Source organism: Hippocampus guttulatus, chromosome 11 (assembly GCF_054856545.1).
Source record: "Hippocampus guttulatus isolate MCC_2025c chromosome 11, RoL_Hgut_1.0, whole genome shotgun sequence".
Lineage (NCBI taxonomy): Eukaryota > Metazoa > Chordata > Actinopteri > Syngnathiformes > Syngnathidae > Hippocampus > Hippocampus guttulatus.
This window is the reverse complement of record NC_141271.1, coordinates 6,945,485-6,966,635: the sequence shown is the minus strand read 5'-3', so window position 1 is coordinate 6,966,635 and position 21,151 is coordinate 6,945,485. Positions and strand designations below refer to the sequence as shown.

Here is a 21,151-nt window from a genome sequence, read left to right as displayed (position 1 = left end):
GGAGGTGAGCAACAGTGCACAATAACAAGTCTTCAAGTCCATTTACTTTCTCACCTTCACACCATTGTTGGTTTTTGGGGTTGGGTTGTGAAATCATTGACCGTATTGTGCGTTGATTTGATCTCCTTTCCATGTCAGCAGAACAAAAACGTGTGGAGCATGTGTGCTCGCTGTTAAATATAAAGGTGTTGTGCTAAAGTTATTATTGGAGTTAGGGACTGAATGAGTGAAAATGTGTGTGTGTGGGGGGTGGGGGGTGAGGGGCATGGAATAAGTCCATCCATCCATTTACTGAACCGCTTTATCCTCACAAGGGTCGCAGGGGTGCTGGAGCCTATCCCAGCTGTCTTCGGGCAGTAGGTGGGGGGCACCCTGTACCCGGTTGCCAGCCAATCGCAGGGCACACATTGTCAAACAATCATTCACACCCCCGGTCACACCTTGGGACCATTTAAGAGTGTTCAATCAGTCTGCCATGCATGTTTTTGGAATGTGGGAGGAAACCAGAGAACCCGGAGAAAACCCACACAGGCACGAGGAGAACATGCAAACTCCACACAGGGAGGCCGATGCCGGAATCTAACCCTGCATCTCTGCACTGTGAGGCCGGCATGCTAGTCATTTGACCACTGTGCCGCTCGCTATAGGCATTAGTAATGCACAAATTAATAGTACTGTAATGGGAATTAATCCATCCATCCATCCATCCATTTTCCGAACCGCTTGATCCTCACTAGGGTCGCGGGGGGTGCTGGAGCCTATCCCAGGCATCTCCGGGCAGTAGGCGGGGGACACCCTGAATCAGTTGCCAGCCAATCGCAGGGCACACAGAGACGAACAACCATCCACGCCCACACTCACACCTAGGGACAATTTAGAGCGTCCAATCAGCCTGACATGCATGTTTTTTTGGAATGTGGGAGGAAACCGGAGCACCCGGAGAAAACCCACGCAGGCCCGGGGAGAACATGCAAACTCCACACAGGGAGGCCGGAGCTGGAATCGAACCCGGTACCTCTGCACTGTGAAGCTGACGTGCTAACCGCCCGGAATTAATCCTAGAATCGCCAATGCTGGCAAGGATCAGGAAAGAGCACCAAGCAACAACCTCTGGATACCTTAGACCATGGGCAAACTACGGCCCGCGGGCCGAATCCGGCCCGTTGGTCTTTTTAATCCGGCCCGCCGAAGACAGGCATTTCACCGCCAGGTGGCGCATTGACTTGAAGTTGCAGAACACAGGGGGGGGGGGGGGATCTTTTCGACCACCTAGGACCTCTGTATCGCTCTACTTCTACTGGTCTGATCACAACCCATCTGCAGAAATGCACAGGCTAAAATAGGTCATCAACAACACTGTCGTCATTTTAAAAATGTATATTAATACAGTACTTTCATGCTTTTGTTCTGTTGATGTTTGATATGGACTGTCAACAAATGCAGTTTATTTTTTTTAATGTACCATAGCTCGTGCTGACCTGGCCCTTCTGTCAAATTTTAAAAGTCAATGTGTCCCCCGAGCCAAAAAGTTTGCCCACCCCTGCCTTAGACCTTAGATAACCAGCCCAAAATTGTTCTGGGCACCCCTGCCCATGACCCTTCAGAGAGCGAGCGTCTTATACAACACGCCCATTGACACGCCTGAATGGATTCTTCAGTTGGGTTTGCTCAGCTAAATAGCCTCTTAGCGCGTTCGCCTACTGATGCATTGGCATGTGTATTACGATGGTTATGTGTAAACCAATTCAATGACTCTCATTGCGGGCCATTCATTGACACCATAGGGAACCTTTCAATGTCACGGAGGGCTTGTGGTGAGCGAGAAGAAGCTACGAGTCAAAACCTGACCAAAATATTTGTTTTGCTCTTTCTTTAGTATTCCTGACCATACTCCATACTTGATATACACAAAAACACAATGGGGTTGTTTTGTCCCATTTTTCTCTTGGAAATGTTTACTTGCATCTCCGATTTAAAAAAAAAATGTAAAAATGTGTTGGCCAGTCTTACCTTTGATAATATCATTGTATGTTATTATTATTAATTAAGGATTTTCATACATGTGAAAATGCTGATCATGTAAATGATCTCTCACAAAAACTTGCAGAGATGGGCACTTGACCCTATTTTGGGGTCCGTACTCAAAGGAAAGTAAGTCCTGTCTTGTATCTGGTTTATTTTTCGTTTTCGTTCATGTTCAGGTCTGTTGTGGCTGTTGCCCATGTGCGCGCGTGCGTGCGTGCACAGCTGGGATAGGCTCCAGCACTCCTGTGAGGATAAGTGGCTCAGATATTGGATGATGGATTGAACTATATTCTGTAAACACATTGATGCGAATAACGATCGTTGCTCCCTTTGGACAGAAAGACACAAAATACTGGCAGCGGTTTGCCGGACAAAAGACGAAAAGATCAGGTAAGATCAGCATTCGCCACGGGCTAATATTTCTCACCATGCCAGCGACGAAATACTGCATGTAGATACAAATCAATTATTAGGTGGTGGGCCCACTTGTTAGTTCCAGCGCGACGAAGATTGGATAATGACTTGCAGACATCCATGTTGAGAAATGAGCGAGGGCTGGGACTAATAACCTTGAAACAAACAAAGCACAAAAGTCTCAACATTTCTCATCATCCAAACACATGATCAAAACAACCCCAAAAAGGCCTCAACAAGGATAATGGCAGATGTACAGCACAGTGTAATGGAGCACAGATGAAAATGCTAATGTCACCTTGGAAAGAGATTTTTTTTTTTTTTTATGGATGTTTGAAATGCATCTTGTGTTGATATTACCCTTGCAAGTTTGTTCTTCATCGTGCGAGTCTTTAGCGCGAATTTCATTTACCGTACTTTTAGCACTCTCCAGACTCCCTCATGCAATCAGCTTTTCGGCCATGACATTTTCTTTTTCGAAAATGCTAATTAATTCATGTGCAGTAAAAATAAAAAAGTTTTTTTTTTAAATTTTAAATATGATGACTTAGGTACTTATGGGACCCCATGAAGCACCATTCTAGCATGGGTTACTCTCACTCACAAAGTTAGGACGTCATTCGGGATATGTCGAACTGGTTCAGAAATACATTGTAACCTCGAAGTCATATAAGGGACATTTTATTTCAATATTTGAAGGAAAATATGCCTTCAAAATCAAGGCAGTTGCTTTTATATGTGTTAAAATACAGTGTTTTATCACTTTGACAGTGATGAACTTGTTTTTACACTTGGAAATGAAATGAATGGAATCTGCAACCCGAGCATGGCACACTTGTCATAAAAGTAATGTGAAAGGGCATTTTAATGTTTTAATATTGCTCTAATTAGTTGCTGGGTTGTGTCATCCGCCGGAGAAAAATAAATACCACCTTGAAATAATTGCTTCCTTTTTTTCATCAGGAGGGGAAATTCCGTGAAATAAATAAATCGAGTTCACAGATTATATCGTTCGCTTTCGGTTGTTAAAGCGAACTGCTAAGCAGACTTTCTTTTTAATTTTTTCTTTAAAATGAAGCTTTATGTATTAATAATGGCCTTGCTCCTACTAATGTGTGTGTGTTGGACTTCGTGTCTGAATTGAAGGCACTCAAAAGCTGTTCGAAATTTAACTGCTTGAATGTTCCACACCTATCCCACACCACCCCCTTACCCCACACGCTCCCACCAATTGTGGAAGCAGCATCCCTGGCCAGGCTGTTGCCATGACGACTTTTTCATTGAACAATTCCGATCAGCAAATCACTGTTATCATGGTGCAAAGATTCAGTGCCAAAATAAAATCCTTGTTAACTAAAGAAGGTCTTGAGAAAAAGTGTTTTTTTTTTCTTTCCCGGCCACAAATAGAATTAAGTCGCCACTTTCCTGGCAGAATGAAGCCTCGAAAGTTGTATGCAAACATATCCAGTTTACAAGCTGTCGCTCTGTATATGTGATGTAAATATTTTACCGTGAAATGTGCCATTGCTGCTTTTATGCAGACAACACAGTAGGAGATATTAGGTCAGTCATATACGGGCTCTTCTATAGAGTAACCCATTAAAAGTATTCACATAAGAGTAGTATGTTCATGAATATCATAAATCTTTTCAGGCCTTTGGGATCCACGTGTAAGTACCACATTTAAAAATGGGAAATACTGTCCTTAAGTGTGTTTTTAATGTTACAGATGTAGGAGATGTTTTCTCTCAACATGTGAGGGGAGGATAGTGGAGTGTGAGGGCAGGTCTATATAGTGTTTGACTAGTACATTCCACAGTAGGCCTTTAGGACAACATTCCCTTCATGGACCTCCTGGCACAAAAAAAAATGCCAAGTGCCCTCAGACACTGCTTCACGATGCAAACGTGTATGTGCACCTGCAAACGTTGCAAGGAACGCATTTGGACTTGAGTGGATTCTAAACCCTCATCTGTGCTTTTACTATCATACATGATTTACTGTTGTATATGATTCAACGATATTTTCACGAAAAAAAGGAACATCTTAGTTTACAATTGCCAATGATAATTAAGGGCAACATCACAAAATAAATTAAGATCTACTAAGCCACAGGTGTCAAACCCAAGTCTCAGGGGCCAGATTCGGCCCTCCACATCATTTTATGTGGCCCACGAAAGCACATCATGGGTGTGAAATTGCATGACCCTTGCTAAATTTTGCACCGAAATGTCAAACATTGTCATAGATAACGTTATAATTGACTGTTTTCAAAGGTAGTAATTCATGAATTTGTTGTGTACAAGTAATAATGCAATGAGAGGATTAAACATTTTTGTGGTTTCACTGTCATAATGGCCCTCCAAAGTGGCCCGCGACAAAAATGAGTTTGACACCCCTGTATTAAGCCCTCATCAAGTCAGTCACTCCCCTGAAGGTCAGACCTACTATAATACTACAAGCATGACGGTACACTTCCATAGTTTTCAAAATGGATAAAAACAAATGCTTTTACGTGTTTTTTTAATTTTTATTTTTTAATAAAGCCTACGGGGGCCGACCGACTGGTTAGCACATCAGCCTCACAATGCAGAGGTAGAGGGTTCAATTCTCTACCTCTGCCTTCCTGTGTGGAGTTTGCATGTTCTCCTCGTGCCTGTGTGGCTTTTCTCTGGGAACTCCAGTTTCCTCCCCAAATATAGCCACCATGAGAGAGAGAGACGCAGCATGTAAGATGCTCGTTTCCTCATTTTCTTACAAATTAGCCATGGATCCATCCATTCATCCATCCATCCATTTTCCGATCTGCTTATCTTCACAAGGGTCGCGGGGGGCGCTGGAGACTACCCCAGCCGTCTTCGGGCAGTAGGCGGGGGACACCCTGAACCGGTTGCCAGCCAATCGCAGGGCACGCAGAGACAAACAACCATCCAAACTCACACTCACACCTAGGGACAATTTAGAGTGTTCAATCAGCCTGCCATGTATGTTTTTTCGACTGTGGGAGGAAGCCGGAGTACCCGGAGAAAACCCACGCAGGCCCGGGGAGAACAATGCAAACGCCACAAAGGGAGGCCGGGGCTGCACTGTGAGGTCGACGCATGAACCACTGGACCACCAGGCCGCCCTGGATAGTCTATTCCTAGTGATATTTTCAGAGGTTGAAGTGGATAAAGTAAAGATGTCCACATACATTTTGGGTGATCTCCCCAAAACAAATTGATAGAATTGAAAATGCAAGCCAATATCATTTTCCTCATAAATCATATACATAACTTACGTATGACTTTTGCGTCTGTTCCCCTTTTGAGAACGTTCTAACCGAATCAATCACCATGCAAGTAAACTTTTAAACGTCAATATACGAGTCTGGTTGTGGCTGCTTTGTCACTATAAAAACATTGACAAAAGCTCACATGGGACACATCAAAAAGTCAAATTGACTGATTTGTATTTTTTTTTTCTTTGTGTCTTGCATCTGGCGCACACATACGGAATACTTGCTTTATTGCTTTGCTGGCTCTACTCGAACCACGTTTTAATGAGTCACAGTCAGCAACAGATGTGTCATGCAGATTTGTGTGTATCTTTGAAATAAATATCTAAGACCATAACAAAGAAGTTTCAAATGACATTTACACCACCTACTCCTGCAACACAGGTGGCCTTAGATGTAAACTGTACTACAACCACAAGAATAAATGTCCTAATCTTCAATGAATAACCTTTTGGCATTGTGAAGGAAAATACAAAAAAGTCCTAATCAAATGAATAATGGACAGCAATAATGTCAAATCTTTGGTCGGGTTAAGTTGAGTAAGAGGTTCTATTGCTTATGTTCTGGGAAAGTTCATGCTCCGTGCAGAGAATTCTCTTTTATTGCATGGGAGTGTCATTTTTCGAAGACAAGGCAGGGATAAAGATGGACTTCTACAAACATCTGCAAAATCTCAAATTTCGACCAAAGATTAAAAAAAAAAAAGAAAAATAAGGCAACTTTCGCTGACTCTTACCACGTGTTTTTTTGTGTACTTTTAAGAGTGCGTTCCCGATGTGTTATTTTGTCTTGAAAAGCTGTATGGAAATGTACTTTCTGAGGTTTTCACTGAACCCCAATTCAACTTGTTAGACAAAGTATAATTTGAAACAGAATGCACGATTAATCAGTACATATGTGTTATAAAAGGTCAAGTAAACTTAGCCAACCATTTTTTTGAGTAATATATCCATAGTGTCCCAATCAGGTTCATAGTTAGACCGATAGCAACAATGTAAATGCTTTTGTTCGGCAATCTCCGGCGAGTGATGTCATTTAAAGCAGGGGTCCCCAACTGCCAGTCCGCAGACCGCTACCGGTCCGCAGGGCATTTGGTGCTGGGAAAGAACTTGCCTTAATTCCGTTTGATTTATTTCGGAAGACGAAAGATGTTTCTTTTTGAAAAATTACCGGACTCTCCGTGACATCCGTCTGTGTCACGCTTGACACACATCAAGCCACGATTCTCCGTCACATGACCAATTACGCAAAAAAAAACAAAACGCCGCAGCTCGCAAAATGAGTAAAAAAACTGCTGGAGATCGCAAATGACGGCGGCCTTAAAAGTACGTTTGAGACAACTGAATTAAAGTTATGGCTGAATACTCTGAGATCGCCACAATAGCACTGTTGCTATTTCCGACATCCTACCTGTTTCTGCAGCAACGGCGACTAAAGCAAAATTACGAAGTAGACTGGACATAAACCACACACTTCAGGTGTCATTTTCTCCTATTACACCGAGATGGGACCGTCTGGTTGCAGAAAATCAAGCTCGGGGCTGTGGTGAGTCATCATTTTCAGCCACTTTGAATTTGCATTGTATCGTATTTTGAAGGCATTAAACATGACCATAGCGATCAGAGTGTTGCGGCCAGATTAGACGCGCCTTGTGTTTATTATTATATTTGTAACACCAGTTTTCATGCAGCTCATACCATATTATTTTGTTGAATTATTTCCGCCACACCTTAAATGCCGATCCCTGAAAATATTGTCTGACATAAACTGGTCGGTGGTGCAAAAAAGGTTGGGGACCCCTGATTTAAAGAATGCCGGGTCGCCAGTCAGTCATTGCACTTGATGACTGTTCCCGTGACCTGCTCTTTGCTTTTGTTATCGAGTCATTCTGCGAAATGCCTTGTCACCGCCTGGCAACGTCATCAAGATGTTAATTTTCCTGAAAGTACGTAATTAATTTTCAGTATTCGCTTATACAAACCTTCCGTTCTGACATTCAGTTACCTTAGCATTTCACCCAAGTGGTAGTGGCAACACGAGACATGACATATTTGACGAGAACCCAACACCTGGTTTGGATTAGAAGTGGATGTTTTTGCAGGAATTCCATGGGTCACGGGAATCCCCAACTGTAGCTGATCGACAAAATGGGAACAGTCCGGTTCCTAACAGGAGCAATACCCAGGTCCGACTTTAGGCCCCGAGGGTAACCATCAAATCGAGCCCCCCAACCCTCCCTGTCCCGAACACATTTATCCATCCATCCATCCATTTTCCGATATGCTTTATCCTCACAAGAGTTGCGGCGGATGTGCTGGAGCCTTTCCCAGCTGTCTTCGGGCAGTAGGTGGGGAACACCCTGAACCGGTTGCCAGCCAATCGCAGGGCACACAGAGACAAACAACCATCCGCGCTCACACTCACACCTCGGGACAATTTCGAGTGTTTAATTAGCCTTCCATGCATGTTTTTGGAACGTGGGAAGAAACTGAATTACCCGGAGAAAACCTACGCAGGCATGGGGAGACCATGCAAACTTCAAACAGGAAGGCCGGAGCCGGGATCGAACCCTGCACCGCTGCACTGTGAGGTCGACACACAAACCTCTCGATCACCGCACACATTTATGCTTTTCATCAATTTTAATGAATAAGATAATCAACAAATCAAAATGTCCACAGACTATGCCTTATATAAACCAATAGTGCATTTTTTTTCAATGATTTCTATGAATAAAAAGTGTATTTTAATCGGCAGAAAACTTGGCAATGTCACGCTTTGTCAATGATAGCCAGGTGTTGTGCACCAGGGGTTCACAACAAGAGGGCACAACAGAATGGGCGAGCGTTGTACAGGCTACCAAAAGTAAAACCAAGTCGTAGCGCTGGCATTCGGCTCCTTTGGGTCACGGGGTCGCTAGCGAGCGCGCCAGTGCCGCCCACTTCCACATCTGGTGCACCCACTCATAACGAGTGACGGCAAGGGCTCACCAGGGTAGTTCTCCCCATCTGCTGTCACCATAGTTGGAAAAAGCACTCTAGAGTGCTTGATAGGGTGCTTCGCCTGGCACTGCTACTAATCTGACAGCATGACTGTTTTTGTGACAATAAACATTGTTAAATGAAGATCTCACCGACAGCGTCAATCAAGATTGAGTAATATTGGATTGCTTTAGCTTGTGCCATGGTAACAAAGAGTTGTTTTTGGAGGTGGCTGTTTGAAGCTTTGGTTTCGGCTCCAAAACACACAGACATAATCCCAATCAGAGCCAAACGAAGCTTTCCCAAGTGTTCGGACTCAGACTAGTGTGACGCTGTAACAACAATGCCATTCTAGAGAAGAAACACAAACTGTTCACGCTGTCCTGCTGTTGACATTTCACAGGGACAGTCATGGTGTCATCGCACAACTTTCTCACACCAGTAATTAAATAAGAGCCCACCGATGATGTCAACAGACGTGTGTTATGCAATGAGTTGATAGTGGAGGATCTGCCTGTTCCCACTCATAAAGTTGCCACTCTGGGTGGTCCTTGCTGCCAATCTTGTCTCCTGTCTATACAGGGAAAGACCGCAAATGCATCATAAGGTAAATACAATGGAAACATTTTTTAATTAAGAGAAATTGAGTTTTGTTTTGTTTTTTGCTGTTGTTGTTGCTGTTGCTGTTGAGCAAATTCCAACTGGGTCCCAAAGCGGCACCAAAAGCAGCAGCGACCTGGGTACCTGCAGACCCAGTTGACTGGGAACTGTTCGTAGCCCGAAGGCACACCAAACACCGCTTGGAGGTCGTTCCCCAGTTGGGCTGTTGTTGCTATTGTTTAGTGGGAGGGGGTGTGCAATTTCTGCTGCTCTTAATGAAGACATTTTGAAAAAAACAAAACCAAAAGAGCAATAGAAGGGAGATATTTGAACATGGTTATTGTGTCTTGAAGCAAATGAGGCAAAACTGGGTTCATATGGCTGCAATCAGCAGCTGTAATTCATTCTTGAAGTGGGGAATGACATGACAACATTGAGGGGAAGTTGAGCAGACAATGGCAATGGCAGCATTATTTTGTGCAGCATCAGATGAAAACAGGAATTCTGAACCTTCAGAGATATTCTCCATTCCCAATTCAATGAGAAGGCTCCCCAAGACAATAATGAAGAAGACATTTTCCTTGAGGGACTCTGTTGATAGGGGACATTGTAAATGTAGTGTAAAATAGGAGGGATATTGTCAATCATAAAAAATATTCATATGAAAATTAGATAGTGAGGAGCTGCTCAACTCTTGTTCATGTTCCAACTAACTTTGACAAAAATGAAACTGACATTTGTGCATCAACACAATCAGAAAATCCTTGCATTGATATCTTACAGTACATTGAAAACAACACATTCATTCTGGGTTTGACCTGCATGCATCAAAGAAACTCACTTCTGCAAAAATTTCACTTTTAAAGCGCTTTGGGCACCATATGGTGTATAATCTGTGCTATAAAAATGCCTTTCATTCACCATTTTATGTCAACCATATGCTAAAAACATCACATTCACGATCCAAGGTTGTCAGGGCTTTGTTTAAGATAAAGTACCGGAATAGCGATTTGACCTTGTCTTGAGGGTGCGGAGGGTCTTCGCTCATCAGGGGACTGTTGCGGCGGCCAGTGACACTTGCTATGAACATGTTTTTCGACATTTAAAAAGTGGTGATCCGAGGTATTCACTGTATAGTGACGATATGTGAATTAGGCAGATAACAAAATTATCTTGCATCATCAAGACAGTCAGCAGTCATGTGGACAGGCAGCAGAATTCTCACTCGATAGCCAAACTTCACCTTAGGATTCCTCCCTGGAGCTTGAAAACACTGTAGGGCAACTTAGTCTCTGAGGTGAAGGTTCAAGCCCAACATCTGGTAACAGACTCTAGCTTTTTATTAGGGTCTAAAAAAATGTCAGAAAACATCACCAATTCATGACCGGCTATTTGCAGCTAGTTTTCGCAATGACCATAATTGAGGGTTGGACTATTGGGCCACGAAGCGGGTCATGTTTTTAGCTGGAAAAGGTTTTGAAGACATCTGCATCATTGGGAAGAGGAGAGGCAGCCAGCCACACAGATGGTTTGGCAAATGAGTGCCATGAGCGCTTTTCAATGGCGGGCCTGTACTTTGTAGGCTCACAGATGGATCCGAGCAGGCTGAAAAAGCTTCTCGCTGTGGCTTGTCTGATCCATAAATGGCACAGATGGCCATGTGAGCAACTGCTTACATTTGGGCTCGCTATAGGGGCGACAATGTTGTCAGTCTCTAATAAGGGCCTCTCAGATGGGAATGTACAGATATTTTTGCATGCAAAACCATGCAAAAGTCTGAAATGCTCTTAACTTTTACACAGAACCCAGTGAGGCATGATATTGTTACGCTTGTGTCCGCACAGTCAACACAGAAAATTAGATGACGTCTGTGGAAAATATGATCAGAGAGCGATGAATGCTTTCAACACGTCACTGCAAAAGAAGTGACTGGAAGGTGTTTCACTGCACATTCCTGTCTCGGCATTGCCATATACCCATACAGAGAGGGACATACCCCTGTCGGCAGATGAAAAGATAAGTAAAGCTAGCCGCCACGACTGTTCATCATATGCATTAATGGTAGCACAGCGCTAACATGCTGTGGGGGGGCAATTACAAAACAAAAGCCAACCAAACACACATGGACACCATTGCCTTATTGGGCTTTTTTAAAATTGGGAAATGTTATATCATTGATCAAAAAGGGGTTATATCAGGGCAGTCAGAACAATAATTAACACACCACACACCACATAATGATTACACAGGATAATCTTTGACAGCAATGATTCTGAACCTGGGTTTCATCAAATCACAGGGGTTCCTTGAGTCAGTCGAAGGGGTTCGGCAGACTAGTCACCACGTAGCTCCAGTTCCAGGTGACTTGTCCATTTGGTGAAAGGCAGGCCCAATCATGTCTGATTGCGATCAGCATTCCTGCTACTTGCTGTCTGGCCACTAAACAACCGCTTCCAAATATTGGCAAGCTTAGACCGGAGAGCTGTTGTTCTGTCTGACCCGCACTGCGATGAACACTCAGAAAAACAAGTGCAGTGTGAAAATGTTTTGAGATACCCATACCGTTTGATAATATGTTTCGTTTTCAAAGATGGTAGACATAAAAACAAAGAAAAGGAACTGACTGTTGCAAATTTGATATGAGAATGGCAAATGGCTATTGTTTCTTTTTTGTTTTTTTTAAACATTTTGTTGGTTTTGTTCTTTGAACACAGTGCATTTGTGTGCATCTGATTCATGGTTCAATTTGTGCACTATGAAAAGAAATACCTCTTTCATACTTGAAAATATGGATTCTTTTTCCATTCACGACAGGTTCGACACATCAGAAACTTCTGGGGGTCGGTACAACAAGTTTTAAAACAACAGATTTAGAAACATCTATTCATCTGGCCTTTGCTGACTTGGAAGGGGAAGGGGGAAACCTGCGTGCCCCACTTTTGTAGAACCTTACTGATCGACTGACAGTCAAAGTTGGAAACCTCGGAGCTGTTATTACACCCATTCAGCACCCGGTAGATTCTCGGTTTCTGAATCACCTTGGTCTTTTCGGCGTCCATCAGCTAAATTTAATCTGCAGAACCAACACAACCTGCACCGCGTGCTAAACCTACACAAACAAACAAACTTGTACAGACTGTATACTCTACTCACACCGTTGCTGTATGTGTTGAAAACAAACACACAGCTAAACTTAGGCAAAAGGCTATTTCTCCATTGTGAAACAGGCTTGCATCCAAACAGCTCTCTCGCTCTCTCACAGTGCTTTTCCAAGACGTCTGGAAGTTTGGAGGGAGCCAAGGAATTTGGGGTGGACTGTTTGTATCATCAATAGTCAGTCTTGAACCTGGAAAGCATGCGGTTTATGCACAAAATGGCACAAGACCGAGGTATCCATCTATTCTTCGAATGTTTTCTTTCCCCTTTACCAGAAACATGTCATGTGAAGAGCAGATTTCCTGCTTACATGCCAGGAACTGACGTTGTGGTTCCACATAGCAGTTTTCGACCCCCAGTTGAGTGAGTGTTGAATCACTTGTTTTACCCAACTGAGGCTAAAAGTTAATCATGATGGCAAGAGCAATGCAATGCTTCCAACATCACAAAATACTTTTTGTCAGGGGTTAAAAACTAAAGTGGGAACAACATTTGTCAAAGGTTACACAAAAATCATTTAGAAACCAAACATCCATGCATCCATTTTCAACTGCTTTTCCGGTCAGGTCGTGGGGACAACAGCTTTAGCAGGGAAGCCCAGACGTCCCTCTCCCCAGCCACTTGTTGCAGCTCTTTCCGGGGAATCCCGAGACGTTCCCAGGCCAACTCGGAGAGATAGTCTCTCCAGCGTGTCCTGGGTCGTCCCCGGGGCCTCCTGCCGGTGGGACAGGCCTGGAACACCTCAAGGAGGCATCCAGGAGGCATCCTAATCAGATGCCCGAGCCACCTCATCTGGCTCTTCTCGATGTGGAGGAGAAGCGGCTCGACTCTGAGCCCCTCCCGGATGGGCGAGCTTCTCACCCTATCTCGAAGGGAGAGAATACACCCTGCAGAAAAATATTCATTTCGGCTGCTTGTATCCAGGATCTCGTTCTTTCGGTCACGACCCATAGCTTGTGGCCATAGGTGAGAGTTGGAACATAGGTGAGAGTTCGAATGTAGATCGACCGGTAAATAGAGAGCTACGCCTTTTGGCCCAGCTCCTTCTTCACCACAACAGACCCAAAGTCCGCATTACAGCAGATGCTGCACTGATCCGTCGGTCGATCTCTCGCTCCCTCCTGCCCTCACTTGTGAACAAGACCACAAGATACTTAAAACCCTCCACTTGAGGCAAGATCTCCTCCCTAACCCGGAGAGGGGACTGCACCCTTTTCCGATTGAGGACCATTGTTTCAGATTTGGAGGTGGTGAATTTCATCCAAACCGCTTCACACTCAGCTGCCAAACGCTCCAGTGAGAGTTGGAGAGCCCTGCTTGAAGGAGCCAACAGTACCACATCATTCAAGATGGCGCCCGAGTAGGCAGCCGTCAGCAAGTGCTCTCATGAGCCTTGCTTTTTTTGTTGTTTTTGTGTTTGTTTTGTCACTTTGTGTTGTTTACATCATGTGGACCTGATGTGGACTTTTTTCAGCATTTTTTGGCCACGACATTCATCAAGGAGGAGACTCTGTGCTCGTGGTTGCAGCACGGGTATACTAGCACTGTTTTTGACTGGGAGGAATGTCGGCGCCATTTGACTGTCGTTGCTGGACAGTCCGGGGCGCTTGTGTCTTGCGCCTGTTATGGGCAGCATTTTTCACAGCCTCGCTTTGTTCAGCGGAGAGATCGGTGCTGTTGAACGGTCTGCGGCTGGATGGATGTAAGTCTTGAGGAGCCGACGATGAGAAGAAAGGAGGGTTAACGCGGAGCGCCGATGTGGATTTGGAACTGGGAGTCGCGGCTTGGAGTTTGAAGCGGATTACGTGGGACAGGAGAAGTGAACTCATCTCTTTTCATCAATGGACGCTACAGCTTCGTGTTTGCTTTCAAAACTTAGCTTGTAGCAGACGTGTGCACATTTTCAGCATGACGTCAGATCCACTGGTGAAAGGACACTTTGATCCTCTCCTCTTTCATCTAGAACTGCTTCAGACAACAAAACGTATGCAGAAAAGTGGTGAAGATTGCACGACTGTCTGTGCCCTATGTGTTGTGTTGTGTTATTTTGTTATTTTGACTTCAAAATGGCACCGCGAGAGTGGCTGCCTTTCCAGCAGCTCCTATATTTTGTTGTTCTACTTCTTCCTTTCATAACTTTGCTGCTGTGAATCGGGAATTTCTCCATTGTGAGACTAATAAAGGTTTTCTTATCTTATCATCTGCAAAAAGCAGAGATGCAATACTGAGGCCACCAAACCATACCTTCTCAATGCCTCAGCTGCGCCTAGAAATTCTGTCCATAAAGGTTACGAACAGAATCAGCGACAAAGGGCAGCCTTCACTGCAACCTTCACTGCAAACCAAACTCTGACATCGATTGTATATGGACCGAACAGCCCGCATCAGGGGGTTCGGTACCCCATACTCCCGAAGCACCCCCCACAGAACTCCCTGAGGGACACGGTCAAATGCCTTCTCCAAGTCCACAAAGCACATGTAGACTGGTTGGGCGAGTTCCCTTGTACCCTCAAGGACCCTGCTAAGGGTGTAGAGCTGAGGGGCCAAAGGGGTCGGTGCAATGTGAGCTCAGCGGCAGCCAAAGGTGGGGACCTTTCTTAAAGATTTTGAGAAAAATATGCCTCAAAAGTCTCACACAAGGGCGGCCCGGTAGTCCAGTGGTTAGCACGTCGGCTTCACAGTGCAGAGGTACCGGGTTCATTTCCAGCTCCGGCCTCCCTGTGTGGAGTTTGCATGTTCTCCCCGGGCCTGCGTGGGTTTTCTCCGGGTGCTCCGGTTTCCTCCCACGTTCCAAAAACATGCATGGCAGGCTGATTGAACACTCTAAATTGTCCCTAGGTGTGAGTGTGAGCGCGCATGGTTGTTCGTCTCTGTGTGCCCTGCGATTGGCTGGCAACTGGTTCAGGGTGTCCCCCGCCTACTGCCCGAAGATGGCTGGGATAGGCTCCAGCACCCCCCGTGACCCTAGTGAGGATTAAGCGGTTCGGAAAATGGATGGATGGATGGCAGTCTCACACAAATATTCAAGAATGGATTTCCTTGAGTAAATCCACATCACCTCTGCTGGTTGTACCCAAGTACTGCAAATCTTTTTTACCTCAGTTGCTTTCAAGACACAATTCATCCATTCAGATTCAGATTCAGATTCAGAAAACTTTATTTATCCCCGTGGGGCAATTAGCCATGAGCAGTTCCACACAACTGATCAAAGTATGATGATCTTCGACACAATCCTCAAAATAGTCCAAGGATCAAGAATTGTAGCCACTCCTTGCACCGTATTTCTTCTCTTGTTGATTTCAGCTCATTTGAGAGCTCTGCTACATGCAAGTGAGTCATCCCTCATCCTACCCCACATACTGGTGGCTTCATGGCAAGTAAGCATTTCGTTACCATGATGACTAGGAATAGACCTATCGGCACCTGCATTTAGCAATCCCATACAAGAGAAATAGGCATACTGTATAACAAAAAACTGACATGGTTGTTTCATTTCAAACTTGATGGATGAACAGGCATTGCAGAGATGCAACTGTTTGTATACAAACAATAAGTACATTTTCCACATTATGTCACCTTTAAACGATGGAACAAACAATAAATACATTTTCCATATTATGTCACCTTTAAACGATGGAACAAATATAAGAGCTGTCTCAAATAACCTATTAACATATAAAATATCTGAATTGCCTGATAAATTGAATTATTGTGCTTGGAATTTGATTCGGCGTGCCACATACTCATTGGCCTACGTTACATTGTACAGTTGAACCTCAGGCCGGGGGTGTACAGATGGCACCTATACAATGCTGCCATCTACTGGCCAACATTGGTAACTAGCACTTTAGCCACACTGGCTGATGTTGCCCTTTATGGACTTGGTTGTTTTTGTTTGGTCTTGTTTTGTTCAGTCTTCTCCCTTTTCGTGGTCAAACTGTCACTTGAGAATTCTTGCTAAACGTTGCATCGACCTGACCAAAAGAGGGCGCTATTACATAATTGTCTTTCCATCGTGACCTCAAGTAACCCCTTTTGCGGGGAGCGACAAGCTCAAGTACATTAAATATTTAAGATAATGTTCTGATGTTACTTAAGCTGTGTATAATGATAATAAATGGATATTTAATCATGAGAACCGCTGAGTTTGTATAGTATTTAAGCTAAACAATCTATCTATTGATCTATCTATCTGTCCACTCCACTCATCAATACGTTTTACTTGAAGCGTTTTTAAGACATGATCATTACTCATACACTCTATGAATAAATCAGCACTGTAATTCACAAGCGAGTGAAGAGGTCATGTATTTTTTATTTTTTTTAAACTGATCTGGAGTATGATAGGTATGAGGAGGGTTTAATTGAAATCGATAGCCATGTTATCTATATCCTTTTTTTTCCTTCCAAAAATGCTTTGACAAGATGAAACATGCCTTGATTCCCTTCAAGCCATGAAGATTATGTTTTATGACTTGAAGTTATGCGCATGCCTTCCATTGTGCAAGTGTTCTCAGAGGGCTTCAGGACGACATTGTGAATGGCGCTCATGAGGGCTACAAGCCATCCGTGGTGTCAGTTCAAGATTTATCTCCGATGCATTCCCTGGCTTTCCTCTCCCTGTTTTTTTCCTGAGGGGGACTGTTGTCAACTTTGACCCGCACAAAGAGCTTGTTATAAATGCCTGTTTAATCCCCGTGTCTATGTTTGCCAGTGTACTGCGGGAAGATAAAAAAAAAAAGTGGGGTGGGGGGGGGGGGGGGGTTGCTCTGCTTGTTCCAAGCCTCCAGGAGCTCCAAGTGTGCCCTGAATGAAGACAGATGATCCAGGGTGGTCTGACACTCTGACCCATCTGCCTGTCTCCTCACCTCAAAACCACGATGTTCACCTCAGCGTGGAATGCAAAGGAATGCTCTCAGGTTCTCATGAAGAACGAGTCAGGATAGGAACAAACTCGTCCCACGGAGAGGGCGCGGGAAGGTGCATGTGGTGTCGAGCTTGGAAAACAATACTTTTGACAGCTCATTCTAGCGCCGAAAGATGGCTGACTTTGCTTGTCCCGGCAATGCAAATGATTCATTCTGGGGTAAATTATGTGTTTTGTTTTAATGTGAAGAACAGCAGTTCTTTCATTGTTGACATTCATTCCCGAGTCCATCAATTGCATTTTTCCTTTTTGTTTTTTCAAACATTGTATTTAAACATAGTTTAACTTCATTTGACATTTGTATATGAACTAAGTATTTTAAAAGGTGGGACAGTGGACATTGATTTGGCTATTGATACCTTCAAATTAAAGGTCAGGGCTTGCACGTAAAGCACATCTTGATTGTTTCATTTCAAATGCACGTTGGTGTTGTACAGAGCTGGAATGCGGATTCTTGTGTCATTGTCCAAAATAGACCTGACTGTCTCTCTTTAATTTTTATTACAGTATATACAGCATATGTGTGCACACCGACATGGTCGTGAGGGTTTCGTAAAACTAATCTCTGTCTAAACTAGCCTGACAAGCTCTTTGTTGTGAATGGAGATGAGATGACGCAGATAAGATCCGCCATCAGTGCCAATGCTGTCCTGCGACTTTTACTGTGGAGGCAAGGAATGTGGAGTGCTGCTGCGGCTCAGCTGCCTCTGAGGCATAATAACTCGAGCCCACTCTCCATCTTCACCAGACGGACACTTGTTAATCCACATAATGGTTTCCTGAGGAATTGGAGTTGCTCACGATGATGAAGCCTTCATGAACTGCAGGCAGGCACCTCAGGTCAGAGGTCAGGCTACCGACTTGGCCCCTGCTCCGCCCCAGGCTCTCCACAGGTGGAATCCTTCCCACTCACCGTACTTCAGAGCGTATCATGACCCAACAGAGCCATTCAACAGCGTGTGGGGTGCACACACGAGGTGCATGAAGGATGACACCCCCACACCACCGAAGACACCCCTCCTCACCCAATTTACCTGATGTTCTCTTCCAAAGAAAGCAGGTATATGCCTACACATACATTCAAATCTTGTCAAATCAATGACACACTCTTTAATGCCCGTGTTATTTTAACTGCCACATGTAAAAAAAATTTTTTTTTAAACAGTATAAAATGGAATAAACCACTTATGTGAGGTAGAGCCGTAATATATTCATTCATTCATCCGCTTATCCTCACAAGGGTCGTGGGGTTGCTGGAGCCTATCCCAGCTGTCTTCGGGGGACACCCTGAACCGGTTGCCAGTCAATCTCGGGGCAAACAGAGACGAACAACCATCCGCGCTCACACTCACACCTAGAGACAATTTAGAGTGCTCAAACAGCCTGCCATGCATGTTTTTGGATTGTGGGAGGAAACCGGAGTACCCGGAGAAAACCCATGCTGGCCCGGGGAGAACATGCAAACTCCGCAAAGGGAGGCCGGAGCTGGAATTGAACCCAGTACCTCTGCACTATGAGGTCGATGTGATAACCACTGGTCCACCGGACTTGGAGAAGTTTAAAGGTTAAATTCCAAAGACATTTCAGAGTCTGTTAAAATTCATATTAGCATTGATAATATATGGTTCGTAATACATAATACGTCATTTCCTGCAAATTCTCAAGCAAGAGTTTGACTAAAAAATAGGTTTTAATTCCTCATTCCGCTTGTTTCCGAATCTACTGGAAGCTTGAAGCAGTGTGCGGTGTAGTTCCTCTAGCCACCGAAGTGAGGTTGTCGTAGCCGGCCAGCACGCTACACCAGAAAGAGACTGTCCAATTTCCATGCGCGATACAACACCGTACATTCAATGACGAACGTTGCCCGAGGAAAAGAATTTTTACACAGAGAAGTCGACAGATGCGGGCGTTGTCAAACAGCTTGAGAGACATGAACAGCCGATCGTGCTGTGCGTGTGGGATTCATAATAATGCGTCGGCCGTACATGAAATGTTACAATGCCTGCATGAAAATTGTAAATGTGTATCATATGCACAGTAAAAATAATGATAGCACTAAATAATGAATGTGAGTGTTTATAACAGATCATGTAGAAAGGCTTTAACATGTCAGGCAGCTTTCCTTGTAGGCAGCATGAGAACATAATACACTGTGCGCATTTTTTTTTTCCCAACGGGTCAATTGATAATCACCATTCTTAGGTGTGGTAGGAGCATGCCAATAACTCATCACCCCTTCTCGAATGCATGATGACAACCAGGGTTTTTTTCTTGCTGCCGCTGGGTGTTGAAGTGGCGTTTGCCCAAGGGAAACTCATTGGCACGGGAGCCGGGTTCAGCCAGGGTCGAACTGCACTGTGTGTACATGATGCTCTTTGTGAAATGTTAGCTGGAGCATGCCGGTTCAAAATGATCAGCACAGAGCAAGGAGTACTTGCTTGCCGACCACACTTTCGTACCTGACGATTGATTTTTCCGATCCACTGGTCACGTATTTCTTTATTCTTTGGAAAGCTGAAGAAATTGTTGCCACTCCCTTCACCATTAGTTCAACCAACTGCCACACAATGAATGAACCATTAAGTGCTAAAGCACGTGGAGAGAATTGTTTGGCTTCTGTGATGTTGCAGCTCCGGAAACACCCGAAGACGAGAGGAAGAGAGATCCAAGGCGCGGACGAAGACTCCTGAATTGTATTTAGTGATTAAACTGCCGCCTACCAATGATCCTCTCACGTTTTAATGACAGTTATGCACTGTAAAAGGATTCTAGAAGTCTCAAGAAAAAGTTTTCAATATTTGGTCTCTGAACTTGAAGGAAACAGTACTGACGGAATGCCCACCTTGGTTCCATCCCGGCCGTAAACCAGCAACAGACTGTAGGCAAATCTGTCCGTCCTTCCCGAACCTACAGTTGTGGTATTTTTAAGTAAGACCCCAAAGTCCCTGAACTGCTTCCTGGGGGTTTGCAACTTTGTGGTGTTCTACAGCGATGGGTCTAAAGCAGTAGTCAAATTTCAGAAAATTCATATATGTCATGACAATAAAGATGATTCCTCTTCAAACACAAATGCATCCTTTGATTCTTGATTAAATTAGGTGTAGTGAATTACCGGTACTTCCCATTTTGACCACTCTACGTCTAATATTCATTTGTCACATAATAAGGCATGTTTTTCTCAACATTTTAAAGTTTTCAGACGTCTAAGAGTATCTCTCCTTCTACCCTTCTTGCCTCCCCCCCGTGTTTCGCTCCCATCTTGCTTTCCCCATGTAGCATGCGGAATATCAGCCCCATCCACCGAAAGTGTCACTTAAGAATGTTCCATCATTTAAACAGGGGGAGAATGCTCCGCTAATATATAACCAATTACACTGGTCACATTTCCTGTGTCTTCTTTGAGCTCTCTGCGGGCTCAAAGTGCCAATCAGGCTTGGAATGCCAGAACATGGCTCTTATTTGCCAGGGGTCAGCGCACCAGTAACCTCACATTCTAAAGGACCATTGTTCCCAGGGCCAGAAAACTGGGTGACACACACACACACACACGCACGCACACACACACACACACACAACACACACACACACACACACACACAAACTGCGGTCCCCAGAGACCCCACATCAAGGGCCTGCCATGTTTAAACAGCATCCGTCTGCACAACCACCCGCCATGAGAGGGATTGAACAAGGTGTGTGCGCGCGCGCTTATATCTGCAAAAATAAAAGGCTACGTTTAGGACTTGTTTAGACAGGTATCGGGCTCATTTT

At 44.3% G+C, this 21,151-nt stretch overlaps 1 long non-coding RNA gene across 1 annotated transcript; it reads left to right on the top strand.

Moving 5' to 3' along the window:
- The first annotated feature begins 18,067 nt into the window (after positions 1-18,067).
- On the top strand, positions 18,068-20,450 carry LOC147197921 (uncharacterized). Its single transcript, XR_015102319.1, has 2 exons — positions 18,068-18,440; positions 20,011-20,450. It is a non-coding gene; the product is annotated as an uncharacterized LOC147197921 (long non-coding RNA).
- Positions 20,451-21,151: the final 701 nt, after the last annotated feature.